Genomic DNA, 22,813 nt, shown 5'->3' on the forward strand with positions numbered 1-22,813 from the left:
GCAACACCTTGAAATGCAAATGTTCCCAAAACACTCCCTAAGGATATTCTCGTGTTGTCTACAGGGCAGAAACACACAATGCCTTAAGACAGTGTATCTGCAGTTCTTTGAGTTGAGTGCAGGAACAAAAGTTAGACTTGCACGTTAAACACCTCGAAATGTTTAAAGCTAGCAAAAATAAAAGACAAGCGCTTGGACAAACAAAAGAAATCCAGCTAGAGTTTGAAAGATTATAAAGAAAGATCATTAACAGTAGTTAAAATTGCTTTCTGTTAAAAAACAAAAATATCACCTCAAACCAAAAGTGGCAGCCTCTCGATAGAAAGAAAATACTTCACCAAAGATAGGCTATTAGAGATCAAAAAGACAACTATATATGAAAGGGTTGAGGTATGAAACTGAGATCCTACATCCGCCCTACAACATGGACGGAAACATAGGAATAACCCCTCTTGTGGAGATGACTTAAATCAGCCTTACACATTAGAAGTAAGAGCAATAGGAATTCCGTTCTTGCTAGAGACTGGACGCTGTATCTACTGCAGAGGAAAACAACATTTACGCTCTGTTAATTGACTTTATTTGAAAAGCGCAGCAAACACTCTAAATGAACCTCTTGCTGCTAAACTTCATGAACATGTAAATAACTGTACGTTAGGCTGCAGGAAGAACCCGTTTACTGTCTGTTCCATAGCGTTGCAATTCAGCGGATGCTTCCAGGTTTTAAACATCAAGTCTCTTGAAAGGCTGTCACACAAAGATTGAAAACACAATACACCATCTCCATAGTATCCTGTATGCATACAAATCCATGTAGGGTCTGACATCTGCTGTTACACAGTCATGTGCAGTAATTTTCAAAGCTGAATAGGCTTTAATATTGGGACGAAGTAGAGGAACTAAGACAACACTTCCAAGTTAAACATGAAAACAAAGCAAAAAACCAAACCACTGCCAACACCTGCTTACAGTCACCTGTCATGATAAGCCAAAAACTTTGCAGGGGTGCAGCATTACGCAAATATGCTTGGCTAGGAAACCATACCCAAGTGATAACCTTTGCGGGTTATCATTTAATGAGTCACTGCCGAAAACAACCAGTTGGTGCCATCATTCGATAGCATCTGAGCGGGGGTAAGCCAGTCAACCAAGGCAATCCTTCCGAGACAGAGGGAGATGACATACCTCCAGTGGTGATGCCTAGTCCAGGTCCACCACATTCAGCCGAAATAGAGTGCAGGGCGAGGGATTGAATGGTCAAAAGCAAGCAATCACGTCTGACAAATAGCTGCTCAATGTCAGTAAGCATTGCTATTGTTTAAACCTAAAAGGCAAGTCAAAAGAACAGAGGTGCAGGAAGAAACACGTTCTCGATTACAACAAGAGGTTCAAGACCTGATGATTAAGGAGAGAAACCAGCAAATATATGCTGGATCATTCATTATACTGAAACATGACTTTGAGGTTTATAGTCATATTTGTCAAGTCCAAAGGGTTCCCGATAATGCTGCTAGTAGTCTTTCCTTGCTTGTAGTCTTTCCTTGCTGCTGTTCTTTCATTGCTGAAGAGAGGAAATTTTGTGGCTGCAATAGATCTTAGACACAGCTACTCTTGCTTCCAAATGAATTGAGAGTATCAAAGGTACTCAAGGTTTGTGACTAGACATCGGACCATACGGAGCTCAGTCGAGCTAGCGCAAGGATTGCCTTAGATCAGAGTGTGTTTCCAAACTCCCTTGGCAGAAGTATGTCAACAAATTGTTGACTGACATTGGTCATTCTAAATATTTCAATCAACCAGAAATGCTGAGCAGTGTGTCTAGAAAAACGCTAAAATTGAGTGCCTGGCATTGCTTGAGGAAACAAGTTTGTTCACTGAAATTCTTAAACTATCAATTCTTAAAAATCAGATGATTTTAACCACCTTTGATTTGCAACCTTATTTAGCAAGTTTATATAATGCTCAACATATGTTTGTTTTGACCCAATTCAGGCTGGACATTTTTCATCGTTTAACCAGCTTTCCTAACATTAACAATTGGTCACGTGAACTAGTGCATTGCCCTTGTGACAATTAATCTAAATAGCCTACTATGAACATGTTGTTTTTGTAAATTTTACTCACATTTCAGGCACTCAATAATTAAGCCACTGGTAAAGCCCTTCAATTTTATGCAAAGTCGTCCAGCTTTTTTATATTTAAAATTACTTCCAAATTTGTATATACATATATATGTGCTGTTTTATCAAACTTGGGCCGTTATAACTTCGAGGAAATTATTAATGTGGGAGCAGAGTGCTGTTGTTCCTCTTGATGCTGTATCTGTACCTGTATCTTATCTGGTTCTTAAACAGCGTTTTGTATTTTATCTTGTACTACGTATATTGGTTTTATTGTGTATGCTTTTATGATTCACACTGTGATATCGAGTAAAGCTAAATTTGATTGTTTGACTGGGTATTCACTGACAATTCAAGGTATTGCCTTATCAGATAAAGTCTGCCCATGAGTATTTACCAGAGTCTAGCAGTAGTATCTGCCCATTTTGACCAAGTGACCATTTATGTTTATCCTTATCTAGATGATTGGATGGTAAAGGGAAATGTGTTCTAATGATGCCAAACTAGCACACATCAGGGTATACATCTACGTTACTTGTTTGAGTTTACAGTCAACATGAAGTATCTTCTGCCTCTTTCAACCCTGCGCCGGTGGTAATGAGTTTAGCGTGATCCTAAATTGCCAGAATATTCTCTTAGTGCAGAGCCAATGCTTGTTAGCGGGTGAGAACACCCTGATCGATTAGACCATTGTGATTTCGAAGCCACATCAAGTGGACTTTTTAATGTGTTGAAGCACTATGATTTTTATTTAGCAGAAATTATGGAATATTTTTGGGGATAAAATAGCAATATTGGGGGGGGAGCTACGCGCGGATCCAAGATGGACGCGTGAGCAGAGGGTTCCCGAGACCCCTTCCGCCACCCTTATCTATCCTGACACAGATCCTGATTTAGACGACGGGTGTGATGCCCTGCTGATATCGAAAGCTTCTTCCAGAATTCGATTTGGCCGCCGGGAACTGGACTTGTTGCACTCCATAATCTGAGGCCTACGGCAGTGGCCGTTCAGGGGCTCGAGTTCCCGAGGTGCCCAGGTGGCAATCGAACAACAACAGCTGGAGAGACGCCTCCGCTGCCCCTGTGGTACTTTCGGTTTCGATTTCGGTCATTGTTGGTGCCGAATCATTGCTGGTAGATACTGCTGCCTTGCTCTAGTCGCAGACTCTCATTCGGCTGTCGTTCCTCAACCTCTCGATTCCTTCAGTTTGCCATAGGGGGAATCATTCTGACTAGATCTCGGAAGACCCTTTGGTGCTCGTCGACCATTATGACGGGCAGGACGGACCCCGAGAGGCGCCACACCAGAGGTCCGAATCGAGGGGGAGCCGCTCAGACCCAGACTATAGACCGCTTTACTCGCCCGAAGGGATCCCCGGGTGGATCGGGCAAGTCCCCCGGAGAGGCTGGGGACGGTTCCCCTGTGAATGAGGAGCCGACTTTGGCTGATGTTATGGGCGCCATTGCCAATATCCAGACTGCGATGGGGCCGCAATATGAAACTCTTGCTACTAAGTTGGATACGGTTGCAATTGAGGTCAACCTTATCAGGACAGACCTGGGGAAAACCAACGAACGGGTCAAATCTTTGGATGTGAAGACGGCGAGCCTAATTACAGATGTCTCAGATCTTCAGACCGAGGTCCGTGATCTTCGCATGGCTAGGGACTCGTTTGCCCGTCGGCTGGATGATTTTGAGAGCAGGGCCAGACGAGATAATGTCCGCATCGTGGGCGTTCCGGAGACTTCCACGGAAGTACCGACGGATCTTCTGGTTGAGGACCTTATCCAGAATTATTTGTCACCAAAGGGTCTTAGTAGTCTTTTTGCAGTGGAGCGCGCTCATCGGATTCCAGGCAGGCTCCGAGGCCTATCATAGCCAGGATCTTTAATTACCGGGACAGAGAAGCTATCCTGCAGGCCTCCCGTGTCAATGGTCCCACTAAGTTTGAAAATGTTTCGATCAGCTTCTATCCGGACTTCACCCAGGCAGTGCAGAAGCAACGTATGGCCTTTACGGGGGTGAAACGACGCCTTAGAGACATGGACCTGAAATATGCCATGCTTTTCCCGGCTCGCCTGCGGATTGAGCATAACGAACGTACATTTTTCTTTGATCGCCCTGAGGCGGCCAGTGACTGGCTGGACACTTTGCCGACACAGCATACCAGCTCGGAGAATATGAGGGGTGCCGAGGGCGGCCTGGAAGACCTGGAGTAGTGAGTCGGTGCCGATGAGCCATTATTGGACGCTTTGCAGTGGCTCTGTGATAGCGATGTTTATACGTAATGGATACCCGGGGATGGTCGGACTCGGGACTCTTCCTCCTCAGGGGACACTTTTCTCTCTTCTTGTAGGTTAGTTTAATGGGGCGACAGGCACACTGCAAGTTGGGGTGGCTTTCTGGTCTACCGCAGGGGTGCAGGGAGGGGGGTTGTGTGTTGAGGGTTCTTTGGGGGGTGGTGGGGGGATCTTTTCTTGTTTGTTTATTTCGAGGCTCTGATTTGGTCACTCTTTTATCCTTTGTGCTTGCTCTGTGGCGAGGGGGGCTGCTGTTTTTTGTCTGGGATGGGGGGTAGGGGGCTGCGGGTGCTGAGCTGGAACGTTAATGGTCTCGGGGATCGAATTAAACGGGGGATAGTTTTGCAGTACTTGAAGCGGCACGCCCCGGATATTGTTCTACTACAAGAAACGCACTTGGTGGGCAATACGTGCCGTGCGCTGAACAGAAGAGGCTACCGTTTGGTGGCCCACTCTGGATTCACCACTGGGTCGAGGGGGGCGGTATCTTGGTTAGGAACTCCCTCCCCCTCGAGGTAGATGACGAGGTGCTGGATGATAGGGGTCGCTATGCTGCTGTCGTGGGTCGATGGGAGGGGAAGACGATTTCCATTTTGTCTGTGTATGTTCCCCCTGGTCTACAGTCTACCACATTTTCGGATTTGGGTGGGGTTATCCTGGGGCTCCCCGATGGTTTGCTAGTAGTGGGTGGAGATTTTAACTTGGTGGTCAGTGGAGAGGAGGATCGACACCCTTGTAGAACCCTCCCCACGTCGCAGTTATGGTTGGGCCATCTCATGGATACACTGGGATTAGCGGATTGTTGGAGACAACTTCACCCTGGCCAGCTCCAGTACACCTTTTTCTCGGGGGCCCATGGTAGTCTATCACGACTCGATTATATTCTTATTCCGGCGGCACAGATGGTCTCCGTGAGAGAAATTAGACATCTTGCGAGGGGGATTTCAGATCATTCCCCACTATGGCTCACCATTGATGTGCGGCTAGAATCCGGGGGTCGTGTTGCTCCTATTAATCCGTGGCATCTTCGTAACCCCAACATTAGCAAGGAAGTGGTTAAATGTATGGATTATTATTTTGCTGAGAATGAAGGGTCAGTATCCTCCCCTGTTACTCTGTGGGAGGCGTGTAAAACTGTGATCCGGGGTCAGACACTCTCTTTGATTGCCAGCGAAAGGGGGCGCAGAACTAAAGAAGTGGTACGGCTTGAAAACGATATCTCTGAATTGGAAGAACAGATGGAATCTGTGATTACGCCTGCTAGCCTACACTCCTTGGCGCTTAAACAGTTTGAATACAGAGCTCTGGTGACTGATGCGGCTAAAGCGATGAATCGTGAACAGCAGGGACGCCTGTATGATTTGGGTGATAAGGCGGGGAAATTGCTTGCTTGGCTTGATAAGCGGGAGAGAGTGAATCGTGTTGTGCCTGTTATTGAGCGAGGGGATGGTGTGCGAGTTGTGGACCCGGTCGAGATCGTTGAGGTCTTTGCCCAGCATTTTCGGAAGGTGTACTCGCCGGTCTCGGACAGACCTGAGGAGGACTCGCACCTGTTGCTCCGCGATATCGCGTTGCCTAGCCTCTCGGATTCGGACAGGGAGCTTATGGAGGCGGATTTTTCTACCGATGAAGTAGCGCTCGCTATCCGTGCACTTCGTTCTGGCAAGGCTTCGGGCCCGAATGGTTTACCAGTAGAGCTGTATAAGTTGTGTCCTGATAAAATGGCGCCGTACCTTCGTCGGACATTTTTGGCGTCGCGAGATCTCGGGCTTCTTCCCCGAGATCAGAGACTGGCGTCCATTGTGGTCATCCACAAAGACGGAAAGCCCTGGGAACATTGTTCGTCATATCGGCCGATCTCGCTTCTGAATGTGGAGCCTAAGGTTCTTGCTAAAATTTTGGCGAACCGCGTGATCACGGTGATCGGCGAACTGGTGCACCCTGATCAATCTGGGTTTATCCCCCACCGTAACACTGCACTCAATCTTCGCCGTCTACACGGTGTTTTGGCGAGGGCGGGGTCTCTTGCGGAACCGGCCGTTTTGGTTTCCCTTAACGCCTCGATGGCCTTCGACACGGTGGAATGGCCTTATTTGTGGGCTGCCCTCGCTAAATTTGGCTTTGGTCCTAAGTTCATTGGATGGGTTAAACTGTTATATGAACAACCGCTTGCGCAGGTGGTGGTTAACGGAAGGGCCTCGGATCCCTTTGTCCTCGGACGTGGCACAAGACAGGGCTGCCCTTTGTCGCCTCTCCTTTTTGCGCTTGCTCTTGAACCCCTTGCCGCGTGGCTCCGCTGGGAGCCCTCGCTCCAGGGCATACGGTGGTCTCCTACCTTTGAGGATCGGGTATCACTTTATGCTGATGATATTCTATTGTACCTCACTTCTCCCCGTAAGTCATTGGGGGTCCTGTTTGATGTCCTGAGCTCTTTCGGGAAGAACTCTGGTTTGGTTATTAACTGGACTAAATCCTGTATTTACCCGCTTGCGGGTGGACAACCTTCTCTGCCTCGCTTCTGCCCTATACCTGTCTCCAGTGGTGGTTTCAAATACTTGGGGATCTACCTCTCAATGGACCCTAAGGTCCGATTTGAGCGGAATCTACTGCCTCCGCTTGCCCGACTTCGGTCGGATGTGGCGGCATGGTGTGGACTGCCTCTTTCCCCCCTGGGGAGGGCGGCCCTGTTTAAAATGATGTCTCTTCCCCGATTCTTATACGCAATCCAGAACACGCTGGACTTGGTTCCAGCTGGCTATTTTAGTGAAATCGAGGGTCTCCAGAGGAAATTGATTTGGGGCGGGAGACCGCGTATAGCGCTGGCGAAATTGACTTTGCCCTGGTATGATGGTGGGATAGCTTTACCGGATGTCAAACGTTATTATTGGGCGTCCCAGTTGAGTGCTATTAATCACGCCATGTATGGCCCTGTCCCTAATCCCGCTTATGATATGGATAAGTGGCAACTCCCGGGGGGCGATTATAATAGAGCGCTCTATTCCAAGAGTGACAGGAGGTGTTTGACAGGCCCCACTGCAGTGGCACTGCGTGTCTGGGGTAGTGCAACATCGGCCACGGGTTGGACTGATAAACTCACTAGGGCGACTCCCCTCTATGCAGCTGAGAGTTTGGGTGGTCTGTGGTCCTCGAAGGGATTCGATAGGTGGGACCATATCGGTATCAGCAAAGTGGGTGATCTTTGGGCCACCAATAGAGTCAAAACTTTTGACGAGTTACAACGGGAATATAAGCTGAGTGATAGGGAATATTTTCGATACCTTCAGATCCGCCATGCGCTCGATTCAGTTTTCCCTGCTGGCACCTCGATCCCTGAGTCTTCTCCCTTGGAGGATAGAGTGCTTGATGGACATGTCCCCGACAGCACTATCTCCCTCATATACAAGAAACTTATTAATGTCCGTTCGGACCTTCTTATACAGCTGCGTGAGGCATGGACTGGTGACGGGCTGGAGCTAGACGATGAAGACTGGCAGGCTGCAGTCTCCTCCCCAAAGGAAGTTGCTATTCCGGTGCGTCTCCGACTGGTGCAGCTAAAGATTCTTCATCGCACCTATGTCACGGGTCCACGATTGATACATATGGGTTACTCGATGGATGGGCTATGTCGGCGTGGATGTGGTTTGCTTGCTACTTTCCTCCATATTATATGGGAGTGCGCGGCGGTAGTGGTTTTTTGGACTCGAGTGCATGAGGTGATGGGAGAGGTGACGGGCGTCGGGCTACTTCCTGAGGCCCGGCGCTGCTTGCTGAATATTTGGGAACCGAATGACTGCACCGTTGCCCAGACTCAGTGGGTCACACTGGGAAATATTATTGCCAAAAGAGATATTGCTCAACTCTGGGGGTCTCATAGGGCGCCACTGGTCTCGACCTGGGAGGAGAACATGGACTGGTGCATGTTTAGGGAAAAAATGTTATACGTCTCCCAGGGTAGGCCTCAGAAGTGGGGTAGGATTTGGGGTCCGTGGAATTCGTATCGTGGTGGGATTTGTGACCCTCCTTTTGTAGAGTCCCATGATGACACAGGTTCTCCCTGATTGTACGTTCCAGTAATTTTGAGTTTTTGTTCAATGTAAAGTATTGCTCGCTCTTGGTCCCCACACCCCACCTCCATGATTTCCTGATGCTTGCTTTTCGTTGTCCCCCTCATATCACACGTAGCAGCCCTTATATTGGTAAAATTGCCTCGTTTCTTTTTCTTCTGGGTTTTCTTTTTTGTTCTTTGTGTGTTATAAAATGGAAACCTTTTATTCCTCCTCATTTACCAAACGCTCCTAACTACGTCATGCTTTACCGCTGCCGGACCCTCGGGCTGTCGGCTGATGAGCTGTGTACCGCTTTATTTTTACTGTTTCGTATTACTGGCCGGCCTTGGTGGTTGTAGGCCTGTATATGTCCTTATTTTGCAAATAAAGGTTTAAAAAAAAAAAATAGCAATATTGGCAGATTTTCCCAATAGCAATCAGTTGGCATGTATTTGGCGCCGCTAATTGTGGGATTAAGTAGCTTTGAGGCAGATAAAACATTTTAATCGGAGAGAACCATGGAAATTAGTAAACAGCAAATTAATCACTCTGGAAGCAAGGAAAAACTAAAAGTACTTTAGACAATGTCGGTAGTTTCATAGCAACGTTCTGACCTTAACTGTTTCCGTACATCGCACAGCCAGTTCTAAATTGAAAATAAATGCTTTAAAGTTTGTGTTTGAGCAAATGGCGCTGAAGTGCTGCCCACACATCTTTCAGTGGGAACATCAGATTGTTGATTTAAGAACAGGTTGTGCTGACATTGTTTGCAATAAGTAAGGATGGATTCTCATGTGAGCGGCCTAATATTAAAAGGCGGCTTATACAATTATCTATGAGAAGGCAGTTTTTGTAATATGCAGGGCAAACCCCCTCAAAATAGGGCTCCTTAGCTTTGCAGGACCATCTAGTATTGCAAGCCGTGCTGTGTAGATAAAGTAACTCTACTGTTTGCCGCTGAGCCCTGTGGAGTAAAGCACAGCCTGCCCCTGAGCCAGCTCTCCTCGCCTTCAGGAAGACACTTTCCTTTCTCTGTCACTGAGCCTCGGTAGCCGGTCACCTGACTGTATATGTTGCAGAACCCCATCATGATATAATGTATTGCCTGTGGAACTAGGAATGATGATGCTGTGTCACAGGAAACAACCTTTACCGGGCACACATTACCATGCATGCTTTTAGCACAAAGATAACTATTTCTACCAGTACCACCCAATATGTTTTTAAATAACATATATTTTTAATCGTATAAATAAATACGTGTTTTAAGTGTGGGTAGAGGTGCCAAAGAGGTATGACTTCGACAATGTAGGAGAGATGAATGGGCTGAGGAGGATCTCTACACATTGCGGGGACACTTCATGGTTTGAGGGAAATAGATTGTATTGTGGGAGAGGATGCACAGATTTCCGAGGATTGAGATTCATTGGTGGCTGTGCCGGGCGGGGTTGCCACAGAGGGGAGGAGGGTTAACCGGTAATGCTTTCTGTTGTATCTTATAGTATACATTGTCCCCTTCATGCCGTGTGATGTGTCTGAGATGTCAGCTCACCTCTACGGAACTGTTACAAGTACACTGTACACTGTTCACTGTTTATTTATTGAATACATACAATAAAGAATTAATTTTTCAAAAAAAGTTTGGGTAGTGGTAAAGCGCAGGTAAGGGTGATTTTTAAGATTTAGGTGTGGAAAGGTAAGCATCATTTTAGGGTTCAAGGCTGGGGACAGGTAAAAGAAGGTGAGAATGATTATATGGTTAAGGGGGCGGGTAGAGGTAAGGGTGATTTCCCTGGGGCACCTCTGTACCATATTATGGGGTGTGCACGTGATCCATAAGAGAGGGCTTCTGAGATGTTGGCGTGTAGCACAGCCTCCTGTGAAGAAGTGTCAGCAAACGAGTATGACGTTTAACAATGTTAAATCCCAGTACCGGTTGCTCCCAGCAGTTGAATCGACAGTGCGACCATAGAGTAGACCAGTAGCCTCCAAGTTATTGATGTCACATGTGGGCATATGCTGGAATGGGGTGTAGATTATCAGTTGGATGTTGACATTAGAAATGATTAGAGTGTGCAGCATCTGAAGTGGGGTGTTTTGTGTACCCATTTTCAAATGGGGACGTGACTAGCGCATCCAATTGGCAGTATTGTCCTCAGTGGTGAGCTTGATTTACTTTGTCAACGAGTCGACTGTGTAGACTGTTATCATTGCAATATATTTCTAGGAGGACACTACTAAATATCTGTGGTTACGGAGTATAGTTACTTTGTCATTGTATGTGTATGGTGGTGTGGAAGGTTCCCACTGGACTCAGGCCATTATTGCATAGCATTAACCATCCACAACACATTTCCTTCCTATTACTTGTTGATTTTACGTCTATCTTTTTTTGAAAATTGTTTTTATTGTATTTTCCAAATAAATCAAAACATAAAACAAGGCATGAATAATCAATACACATTGCATAGCATTCCACATTGGCCATGCAGGATAGGCGTATAACAGAGTGACTATTTTGGTCAAATCTACACATATGTGCGAACGGACTAGGCGCAAAGAAAAGTCAGAGGCAGTTGTACCGTTTACATGGTTACACATAATTGGCACACACAGTACACCGGTCAAGGCTCTGCCCCGGGTCCTTCGGAAAACGGAGTCCCGCCCATCCTCTTCTCCCCCCACCTCCAAACCATAATATTTAATCCATGGGGCCCAAATTTTCAGAACTTTTTAGGACATCCCGGGCATTATATGTCACACGTTCCACAACCATGTACAAATCGAGGCTTGCCCACCATTCGTAGATGGTAGGTGTTTGTGGAACGCCTCAGTATTTAGCTAAAGTTAGCTAGAACAAGTTTTCACCTCGGGATGTCTACCTCTGTTGGTATTCCCAAAAGGAGAAACCGTGGTTCCAATTCTGTTTGGACTTCCAATGTATGATTGAGCTCCCCCACAATCAATCCCCAATAGGCCTATATCTCAGTGAACCCCCATAGGGTATGTATAAACGTCCCAAGCTCAGTATGACATTGAAGACACTCCAGGCTGTCAGCTGTTCCTATTGCCTGCAATTTGGCTCTATCAAAATATGTGCGATGTAGTATTTTATATTGGATGAGAGGTAACCTTAATTTAATTGCCACTTCCCGTGGATGCTTGAGGGCGGCCTCCCAATCAATGTACTCCAACTCACCAGTGACCCTTTCCCATGTTGCACGAAGCAGGCCCAGTCTGTCGGCATGTTATTGAGTAATGTTTTGTAGGTAAAGGAAATAGCTTCAGCTGGGATTTCCTCTGGAGGAGACGACCTTCTAACGGGGCATACTCCGGTAGCGTCATACCAGCCAACCCCTCCGCCCCCCAGGCATGCTGCAAACAAAGGTATTCGTATGTCTGTGTGTCATGTAGTTGGTACCTAGCTTGGAGTTTGGGGAGAGGCCAATACACCATGTTAAAGGACATCACCAATTTTAGTGATCCCTATTAGGTCCCACTGCCTAAAGCCACTCAACTTTCCAATCTCTTTCAGCCTAGTCCCTTCCCACAGTGGGGTTTCCCTGGTGCATTTTTGATCCCACTTCATTTTTCGCTCTGCACTCTTCCATGCCTCCACCGTTCTCTGGGTCGCCTGGAGCGATGTACTACATCCCTTACCCCCATACAGATAGTGAAGATGGGAATGGTCTCTAAACTGCAGCCTTTCGAGCCTATATGTCGGATGCTCCCCAGACGCATGGATCCATTCGTTAATGGCAATATGGTGAGCCGCTCTATAGTAAGACCAAATATCCGGCAGAGCCAAACCCCCATTATAGGGATTCCGATTCAGAGTTGAAAGTGCAATGCGTGGATGGGCCTTGTCCCAAAGAAGTAAACGTAGCTCACTATCAGTGCCCTTAAATATCAGATCTGGAATCTTAGTGTAGGTATTTTGTAGTATGTAAAGCAACTGCGGGAGTGTTACCATTTTAAACATGGCAGCCCTGTCCATAATAGTCAAGGGAAGCTTCCGCCATCTCCTAACATCTTCTTGAAAGTTAAAAAGACCCGCCGAATATTGCGAACCAGACTGACTTCACGTTTATCTTTGAGCATGTAAACCACTCTACTTCCTTTTGGCCACGTTTGCGCTATCAGACTACCTTTTGCAAACAAACATACTTATTCCTGTCGTTACTGTTGTTTAAGTGTACAGAAACATATTGACTATGGCACTGTCAGTCCTTGTGTTAACTGAGGTAATGACCAAAGGTGTAAGATCACCATGACTCCTGTTTTTGTTTTGTTAGAGTGCTACTATTACCAACAGTAGTTTGTTTTAATTGCTTATTCTACATTGAAGTGCAATCCCATGATACTTCATGGTTGGAGGTGTGTATTTCGTCTATCAATATTAAAACATTGTGTTCTTGACCGGTAGGATTCAGGTGAGGTGGAGTGACCCCGCTGCAAGTCATGATTGTTCTCATTAGGTGGAGAAAATGATCTGATAATGCAGAGGATGGTAGTGTAGTTGTCCGTTCTGTAACTATGCCAAGTATAGCAGCAAATTGAGGTGTGCAAGCGTCTGATAATTTCCTTTTATTAGGCTTTTTAGGGCATTCTTGTTCATACACATAACATTTGTTATTGAGTTTGAACTACGTGGTGTTTTCATGAGTCGTGCAAGTAATCCTTGACTTAATGAATCGTGGACGTTATATTCAGAAGGACATATTGATTTATAGGTCCACAGAGAAAAAACATGACATGACATGACCTCAGCCTTTGGTTTTAATGAAAACACATATGTGTTCCTCACCTTCAAGATAGGAAGGTTACAAATCAAAGTGAAGTCAAGGGTGTCACTTACATTGGTTTGGCAATAACAATTGACAAACTAAATCCTAAGGGGAAGTTGGTGCACACCATCATGAAGTTTGTAACCATTGGAGAATAAGGATAAATTAAACTCTTATCTCTGGCTGGATTAATGCTGTGCTAAAACGCTGTTGTGAGGTGATCCATTTATTGAAAAAAAGCAGTTCCCATGTTTGAGTATTTTTTATTTATTTTTTATTTCCAATTAACCGGACAGCAAATAATGACATGGAATACATTGACATGACTTAAAGCTAGCGAATACAGCATGTATAGACAATGGAGGTGAATCGCTGACAGTCAGTGTTACATGGATTTAGGAAGGAAATACAATAACATTAACAGCATGGGCAGTTTGTTTGTACTTCGGTAAAGTGCGTCTCCTAGAGTTCCAGAACTGGGTCCAACCTCCAACACGACAGAGTACAGCAGTAGCCATAGGTGCATACGTAAAGTGGGGCATCAAAAAGCTCCTTCATAGAGTGAATCATAAATACTTCACAACCCACCCAGATCTCACTAATACTGCAGCTACACCCTCACCATCCATACCGGCCGTCTCTCCCTCACTAAAACTTACTAGGTAAGCCTGATAAGGACCCCAAATGTCTTTCGGATATGCACAGACCGGAGCAGCTCACGATAGGTATCTGACTTTATATTATAATACGCCATGTTCCTGTGCCACTCCTTCAGCGTTGGAAGTGGGCCATGGGCTGAGCGCTTCACTATCAAATGCCTCACAGGAAGCAGACAAATGCCCACTAAACACCTAGAGGTTCCCTGCACCTCTCTGTCATACCCCAGCAGCGCCAATAAGCATGTCAACTCTACAGGATCACTTGTGATCTCCCTAACTCCTCCTGTACAGCCTTCCAAAACCTCTGCACCACAAGGCAGAACCAAGCAACATGGGCAAATTCAGCTTCTTCTTTATAGTGTGGGCAACGTGCACTGTTACGCACGCCATATCAGAACAGACTGGCCGGTGTGTAATACACCCTGTTAAAATATTTGAAATGCAGTAGTCTGAGGCTGCTATTCAGGGAAATGAAATTCAGAACCAAGCAGCAATAGGTCCACTACTTGTCACTGGTAGTGACTCCCAGATCCCTCCTCCAATACAGCCTAGCTTTTGTAAGTACCGGCCTCTGCGCTTCCCGTGCAAACATTTAGTTACTCCACAATGCGGCAAGGCACAGTTGATTGAAGCCAAAAGGATAATGCTGGCATTTCTGGAGGTTCAAGCACATCCTGACCCTACAAGTTGCACATCTAGTGACGTGCTCTGTAATAGTGAAATTGGGCTAAGATAGTGGGTTTGTCGCTCTGCTCTCGGATCACATTCCAACTGCACATCGCACCATCACAAATAAAGTCTCCCATAGTCTGCAAACCCAACTCTTGTAATGCAATCATAGCCTCATGTTTCTGACCCAGGGGGAACCACAGACACCAATCCAAGGGCAAAAGTGGTGAATGAAGCAATGACCCGGCCTGTCTCTCCAGGAGGCTTTGCCAATAATAAACCGTTGTGTTCAAGGAATCCAAGACATTGTGACGCCGCACCAGCATTCCGAACAGTACCTGAGGAAGTGTGTGAGGAGAGGCAGCATCACTCTCTAGTCACAGATGTAGTAGTTCCTGCAGGCTGTGTAACCAATAGTGTGCGAACATGCATTGCGCAGGTTATAGTAAGTTTCCAAATCAGAGGGGTTGAGTCCACTCATATCATAAGGTAAGGTCAGTGTGTCCCAGCGTACCTGCAGTTGCTTCTCTGCCCAAGCCAGTTGGATCATAAGGGCTTGGTTGTGTTCAGGGTAATGCACATAGAGGAGAGTATCCTCTGCGGAGCCTATTAAATTATAGTCCGGGGACCATAGCCCCTGTTGAGCATGATATTCCCGGAGCACGCATGGCAGCGACTCCGCCACTAGGAGGTACAACAATGGTACCAGGGGGCAGCCCTGTCTAATACCCCGTGATGTCAGTGGCAGTAGTGATAACACCATTAACCCAAATGCAAGCCATAGGTGGTATGTAGAGCATCCGAACGAGCTGGAGGAAGACATCACCCACAACACGGCCTTACATATCGTAGGAGGCATGCAGCCCTCTTAGACCATCTCCTCGTTATAGAGTGGCTAAGTGCGGGATAAGCTGATCTTGATATGCCTTGTAAAAGGCGACCATTAGACTGTTAGTTGCAGGTATTTTCCCACCCGGCATATCTTTGAGCACAGCCCGTATCTCTGCTGGGCGCATTGGAGCCATAAGGTGCTCCCTGTGTTCTTCTGTGAGCCATTTTATGGCTATAAGTGCAAGATAATCCATTGTTGCACATTCATCATAGGAGAGGCACAACGTATACAGTCCAGCATAATGCCAGCAGTACTGTCCTGAAACCTGCTCTGGCGTACACAGAGGTAGCTCCTGCTTATCTCGCACCTCTACGATCTCATCGTCTGCACTCCGGGGGTGCGGAAGTGGCGCTAATTTCACTCCTGGGTTTTCGCTATATTTTAGAACTGTGGGTTGCACCACCAAATTCAAGTTCCACAAAAGATTTGGTCCATCCAATGTTATTAATGTTATATTTCTTTTATTATTCTTTTTTGTAAAAAAACAGCCAAGCAGCCATATGCTCTTGTGATTGCGTACTTCCGTAAATGGTTAACCTCATTTTGCTCTATAGCATGGTACTCCTCCAACTTAACTCTCAAGAGGCCACGCTCCTTTGACTCCCTGTGCTCCCACTCCAAGTCTGCAATCTCCGCCTCCAGTCACTCCAGTCGACCTCGCAGTGACTTGAGAGCCCCATTGTGTTTAGATAGGGCGACCTTAAAGGCCCCCCACCCATTGCAAACGTGTCAACAGAGCCAATATTAGTACAAAAGTACTTGCCTGTAGCCTGCGCCAACTTCTCCCTAACTGCTTTGTCTAAGAGAGAATACGGTGGGAAGCGCCACGTGAACGCTGGTGGTCCCGGGCTTCTCTGTTCCAGCTCCAAGAATACCAGCGAATGGTCAGAGTATGTCCATGGTGAAGGCTCACAGAGCGTTATGCTTGAGACCAAGCTTTGGGACAATAACCAATAACCAAAATTCGATGCAGTTGTGGCTGGTGTGCACGGTGGAGTAGTGAGTGTAACCCGCCCCTGCGGTAGACCTATGTCACCAGATATCCTGCAAGCTACCTTGGGATGAAAACTCAGTGATGGCACAAGCCACAATTGAGGGCCACCTAGGTGGGTCCCTTGAGTGGTCCCTGTCCAGGCCTAACACACAATTAAAATCGTCATACCCGATCTGAGAGAAGTCTCCCCACGGGTGGGTTATCATAATTAGGCCAGTAAGGCCGCCAAATCATCCATATAGCAGCGTGCCACTACATACCTGCCGCCCGGGTCCACGCTCATCTCCTGTAATTTGATCCCCTGTAGGCCTAAATCAGTACACCCCTAGTGTGTGTGTGATGAAGCCACCCACACAACAAAGGCCCTGTATTCGATGTTGTGACAACATTCTGTTTCAAGGTGCTAGATGTGTTTCCTGTAATATAGCAGATGAGTGTGTACATAGGTTATGTATACATCCTTGCTGTGGGCACTCCACTGAGGTTCGTCAAAGACAGACTCCAATTCGTTTTAAATTATATTTATTAGCTATTCATCAGATTTTCTCTTTTGTCATTTGATTGCTTAATTCATTATTTTAACAATGTATATTTGTTCGCAACAATGCTCCGATGCATTTCAGGACAAAATTGCCCTTTCTCAAGGAGCCCTGGAATTCAGAAATAACAACAATTTTCTACATGACCCATTATCATGACGAGATATACATAAACAGTACAAATAAACATACTATGGCGTTTCGGTTGAAAAAGCACAAATCATGCGTGATGGACAATGCAAATGTGTTTAGGTGATGGGATGCTGACCCAAGTGGGGGTGATCGGGGGGTTTAAACGTGGGACAAAAACGGTGAACGCGAGGGTCGTGTGTTACTAAGGACTATTCATCGTGCGCGTTGATAAGTAACAAGCGAAGTTGAACTTACATAATCTTGCAAAGCTTGTAAATTCAATGATACTGTAATAAAAGTAGAAAGTGCCGTGTTAAGTATAATCACCACTTATAAAAAATCGTAAAGAAGAGAAAACGTAACTGGATTTAATGCATGGCGGGCGTGCCCGACTTACTGAAATTCTTTCGAGGTTTCAGCTTTCCTTCGACAAGGTTCAATCAGGTAACCGGGAACCAGCTTCCGGGTGTTCGAAGCGGAGTTCGCGTAATGAGGTGGGATAAACACTAAGGTCTAAGAAGAATGACGGACTAATGGCCGAAGATTCAGCCAGGGGTGATAACATAGAAGATGGACTAGCGACATCAAAACGGTGTCGGCCATCTTGAAGGGAGGCTGTACTAAACGGATGAAGTGGGGACAGTGCAATATGAATGAATAAGAAACAACTTAAATTGCTTAGCATAGTGTTGTAAACATTTAGTGTGCTGGAAATGAATCTTAATATAACGAAGTGATCCAATGCATATGTAAAACCATAGATTGTGGGACTGGATAAATATTGTGAACAGTCATTACAGTCGAACAATGTGTCCATGAGTACCACTGAAGGGTATTCATAAAAAACAACTCAGTTCAATTCGGTCATTGAGATCAAATGGTTTCAGAGATTGCAATCGATATATCCATGCTGTTTCTTTCTGTAGCAGAGTCTTATTGTTGTCTTTACCTTCTTTCTTGTCAATTGTTTCCAAAACCATAAATTTCAATTGCGCCACATTATGGTTATGTTCTGCAAAATGCATGGCGATACTCGATTTTTCCTGCTTGGTCCGTATATTGGATTTGTGCTCGTTTAGGCGAATTTTAATTTTTCTCTCAGTTTTTCCAATATAGATTTTCCCGCATGGGCATTTCAGCAGGTAGATTAAATTGGACGAATCACATGTCGCATTTACGTTGACTTTGATCTCTGTCCCTTTCATCGGATGATTGATTTTGTTGCCCTTGATGATGTTATTGCAACTATTACAGTTGAGGCATGGTTTTGTGCCTTTGTATTCAATTCGTGGAATGCTGTCTTTAGATAAAATTTCTTTGAAATTGCTTGCCCTGGTGTATGCAAAAATGGGTGGCTGTTCAAACAAATTTTTGAAATCCGGTTCGGATGCTAGGACCCGCCAATGGTTCAGTATGATTTTTTTGTATCTACCACTTAAGGTGGAATATTTTGACACTAATACCATCCTGGTGTCTTCTTTTTTAGTTGATTGTGTTAGTGCTTTCTCACGGGTGATATTTGCTACTTTTTTCATAGCATCGTCAATTGTTGCTTGTGGATATCCTCTTTCCGAGAATCTGATATTCATTTCATGCATACGTTTATTACAGAGTTCTTGGTCTGAGACAATGCGTTTAACTCGCAACATTTGGCTGTAAGGCAAGTGTCGTTTCAAAGAGTGTTGATGGAAACTTGAATAATGCAATGTATTGTTCCGATCTGTTTCCTTTCTAAATAAATCAGTCTCCAATCCTTTTTCTGTCCTTGTAATTAGTACATCCAGGAAAGTTATCATGTGTTCATCTGTGTTCCATGTTAATTGGATCCTGTTGTCTTTGCTGTTCAGTTCAGTAAGAGCCTTCTCTAGGCTCTCCTTGGTATTTTTCCAAATAAAAAATAGATCTATATACCGGACGTATATATGCAAATTTCCCATCCATTGGGGGTTGTCGTAGATGTATCTTGATTCAAATTCAGCCATGTATAGATTGGCATACGTCGGTGCGGCGCAGTTGCCCATTGACATCCCAGATAGTTGTTGGTACCATTGTTTTTCATACGTGAAGTAACTATGATATAGCGTATATACCATGAGTTCCAAGAGGAAGGTTTGCATGGGGCTGGAAATTTCACTGTTTAGTAGGGCATTTTCTACTGCTTCAATTCCTCCATCGTGAGGAATGGATGTGTAGAGCCTTTTAACATCTGCTGTGCACAGAATCAGATTGTCGTCTTGATTGATAATCACTTCAGATAGTTTGAGTAGAAAGTCAGTGGTGTCTTTTACATAGCTTCTGAGTTTTTTTACTGTAGGTTGTAAATAGCGATCTAGAAATTTCCCAATGGGTTCATGAAGAGAACACCAACAAAAATTAGCAGTGAGTCTGAATTAACCATATATGTACCCGAATAGACTAAGTTACCACTTGAAACGAGTTCCCATCAGTTCACCATCTAGACCGCCCTTCATCATCTGGGATCTCTTTGTAGTTTCAAAATACTGCGGAAACCTCTGCTGACCCGGAAAATGATGATATAACCAGGTCAATGGGAATCCTAGTTCTTGAACCACAGAAGTGAAGATGGTGTGTGTTGTGGGGAACTGAATAGCAGTGCTTTAGAAAAGGTGTGAGTGAAAAAGGATAAGAAAAAGTTCAGAAAAAGTTCTAAAATTAGGTTGTGATCAGGGAAAAAGAACAACTTTAATATATGCCCTAATACTCCTAAATCAATAAAAACAGTGCAAATTAGCAGTGTAACAAATAACCGCTAAGCTTAAGATGTAAGGTCGACATGTTTCTGCAGTCACTGGAGCAAATGACACCCCTGCTGCTTCATCAGGACCATTAATGCTACTGCTGTATACAAATGAAGACCATATCACCTGGTAAGTGCATGTGTACTAGTCTTCCCGTTCTAGAACAGAAAAATGAGGAGAGAATATAAGGGTACATATGAGTAGGTTAAAAAACTAATTGATAAGCAACGAATATGATCGTGCCTACATTCGAGAACTATACATCAGTTCGAATTAGTTCAAGCACCATGAACATTTTTTTTTTTTTGGGCCAATATATAGACAAATGTATTTAGTCTCAAAACATAATCTTAAGATCACTCACCGAATTGAAGGGAAGGAAACGCCCCACCTCACCCGGCACCAGCTCAGGTAGTGGGTGCACCGCGCTACAAGAAATTAATTTGTAATTGTCAGAGAGACAGTGTTTGTGCATATCTGCACAAATATTCGCAATCCTCATACGTCCAGCCTATTACACACCTCTCATAGGCATCACAATCTCCTACTGATCGCATTCCAAGTTAGTTTTAGAAGAATATTCCAAAAGTCAACCCTTTTTCCATAGTTAGTGAAACTATCTGAAACAGTGTTTTTTTTCAAAAAGAAACTCGATTTTTTCACAATGCCAGCTAGCACTTGCGCTTGCACGCACACTCATTCGATTGTCTGCCTACCTCTCCGTCGGTACACCGGTCGTCCCTCTGAAGCTCTTTCGTGGGGAGGAACCGACTCGGTGTACCGGCGGCGAATAAATGGATCACTCATTTCCGGGTTCGACACACACGGAGCCCAGTGACGTCATAGCGTATTTAGGATATCTGGGTAGTGTAGTTTCTAAGGTGTCACCGCATTAGACCGCGGTTCGATTCCTTTGTGGATGTAAATTATACAAGGCACCAAAAATAAATCAGATCCAGTAATTAAAGGTATTGAGAGAAATTAAGCAAAGTCGGCTTCTCTGTGTCCGTGAAGGCACGTTAGCATGACGTATTATGATGTCTGGGTAATGTAGTTTCTAAGGTTTCTAAGGTGTCACCGCTAAGGACCGCGGTTCGAGTCCTCTGTGAATATGGATTATGTGAGACACCAAAGATAAGTTAAATAATCGGGTCCTATATTTTATAATTTTCTAATTTTCAAGGTGTACAAACACGTAATTAAAACCCAAAGGTACAGCATCTACTTTACAGTATCTGCAAAGGCGTACCGAAGCAAAATCGGCTTCTCTATGTCAGTGAAGGCACGCTAGCATGACGTAATAGGATGTCTGGAAAAAGTATTTTCTAAGGTATATAAGGTGTCATGAAGAGAACCCCTCGTGGAAACTATTGGTCGAAAAGGTGGATCCAGCAGGTTCTTGTGTATTTTTGGTAGCATAGTTATTGTGGGACTTCTGGGAAATTCTACCATTAGGAATTTCTTGGTTCGATCATCAATTATCCCTTGCTCATGTGCTCGTGTTATTATTTCCATTAGAGTGAATTTGAATTGATTCGTGGGATTGGTTTCCAGTGGCATGTATGTGTTCGGGTCAGAAATATGTTCCAGTGTTTTTGATTGATACATGCTAGTATTGACAATCACTAGGGCGCCACCCTTATCCGCTTTAATGCATTTTATTGCTTCGTTTTCCGCGATTTTTTTCAAAGTGTCTAAATCTTTTTGGGTGATGTTCCTTCTTGTTGGATTTTTGTAATTGATTTTTTCCAAGTCTTGTTTAACTAGCGTTTCAAAAGTATCAATGCTTTTGTGACTGCTTGGTGGCAAATATGAGCTAGGGGGGCGTAAGCCAAGAAGTTGATCTGGTTTGATTTCTGTTTGTGGTGGAAGAACGTTTTTAAAAAAATGGCGTAATTTCCGTGTTAATTTGTATGTGCTGGTTTCCAATTCCTGTACTATAGCCACATCTACTTTGTGTCTCTGTAAGTGTGAAACGACCTTGTGTATCTTCCTGCAATCATTAAACCCACTGACATTCCAAGTGAGTAACTTCAGCAGTGAAAGGTCCTGAGTCCCCAACACTGCTCTCCTAGTATCACCCCCCCTCATCATGCGGCTCATTTTTCCCAGTCATACTAGCGCACAGAACATGCTTCGCTTGAAGCCAAGATCAGCACACAGAATATGGTTGTAATGAGCTGTACCCACCTCCCACCAAGCTGTGAACCTCAACAACTTACACAGCAGTGAATAACCCACCCTGACCCCACCTAACCCCTACCAAAGAAAATTCCTAACAAGATAGGGTGGTGCACACATGGGGACAGATGTCTCCAGGCCAGTCTCCCCCTACCGCATAACATTGCGGGAATATACCATACATAGCCTGTGCTTAAGTCAATTGACAACAACCAAATATCTGACAGTCGCTGCCTCTGCCCAACACACGCAAAGGTAGGCTAAATAAAATCTTAGTGCACCATCAAGGAACTCAGTCACATTGCACCAGCAGCTGGAGTGACCTTACCATTTCCCAGTGCACTCACCACCTGAAATAGTCCACAGCAAGCCCACATGGGAATCCCCACCTGGGGCTCATGGGCCGCACAGAGTAACTACTTACAGCATCCCCCTCCATGTGGAGGGTCGCAACCGGTGCAAGCAAGGCCCAACGGGAACTAGGCTGCTTCCCCCACTCCACTACAAACCAAGGACAAGGCAGTGTGTTCCTCTCTGTGTTGTTGCAGACCTGCAGCTGGATGTCAATAATCACGCACCTCACATGCAGTGGGAGGCATGTCAATTGGCAGTCTCTCACAGGCATCCGAATCACCAGTGGACCTACCGGTCCCCGTATCCTTCACAGCCCACAAAGTAAGGCTTATCCAAGCCAGGTGCACGGCCTCTCGGCAGAGTACAGTCTCCAAGTGTAG

General features: G+C 45.2%; 1 protein-coding gene across 7 annotated transcripts in view; it reads left to right on the forward strand.

Moving 5' to 3' along the window:
- CTBP1 (C-terminal binding protein 1) overlaps positions 1-22,813 on the forward strand; it is a 1,555,004-nt gene that overhangs the window by 1,489,216 nt on the left and 42,975 nt on the right. The window lies entirely within an intron of this gene.

The sequence above is a fragment of the Lissotriton helveticus genome, chromosome 2_2 (genome assembly GCF_964261635.1).
Source record: "Lissotriton helveticus chromosome 2_2, aLisHel1.1, whole genome shotgun sequence".
Classification (NCBI taxonomy): domain Eukaryota; kingdom Metazoa; phylum Chordata; class Amphibia; order Caudata; family Salamandridae; genus Lissotriton; species Lissotriton helveticus.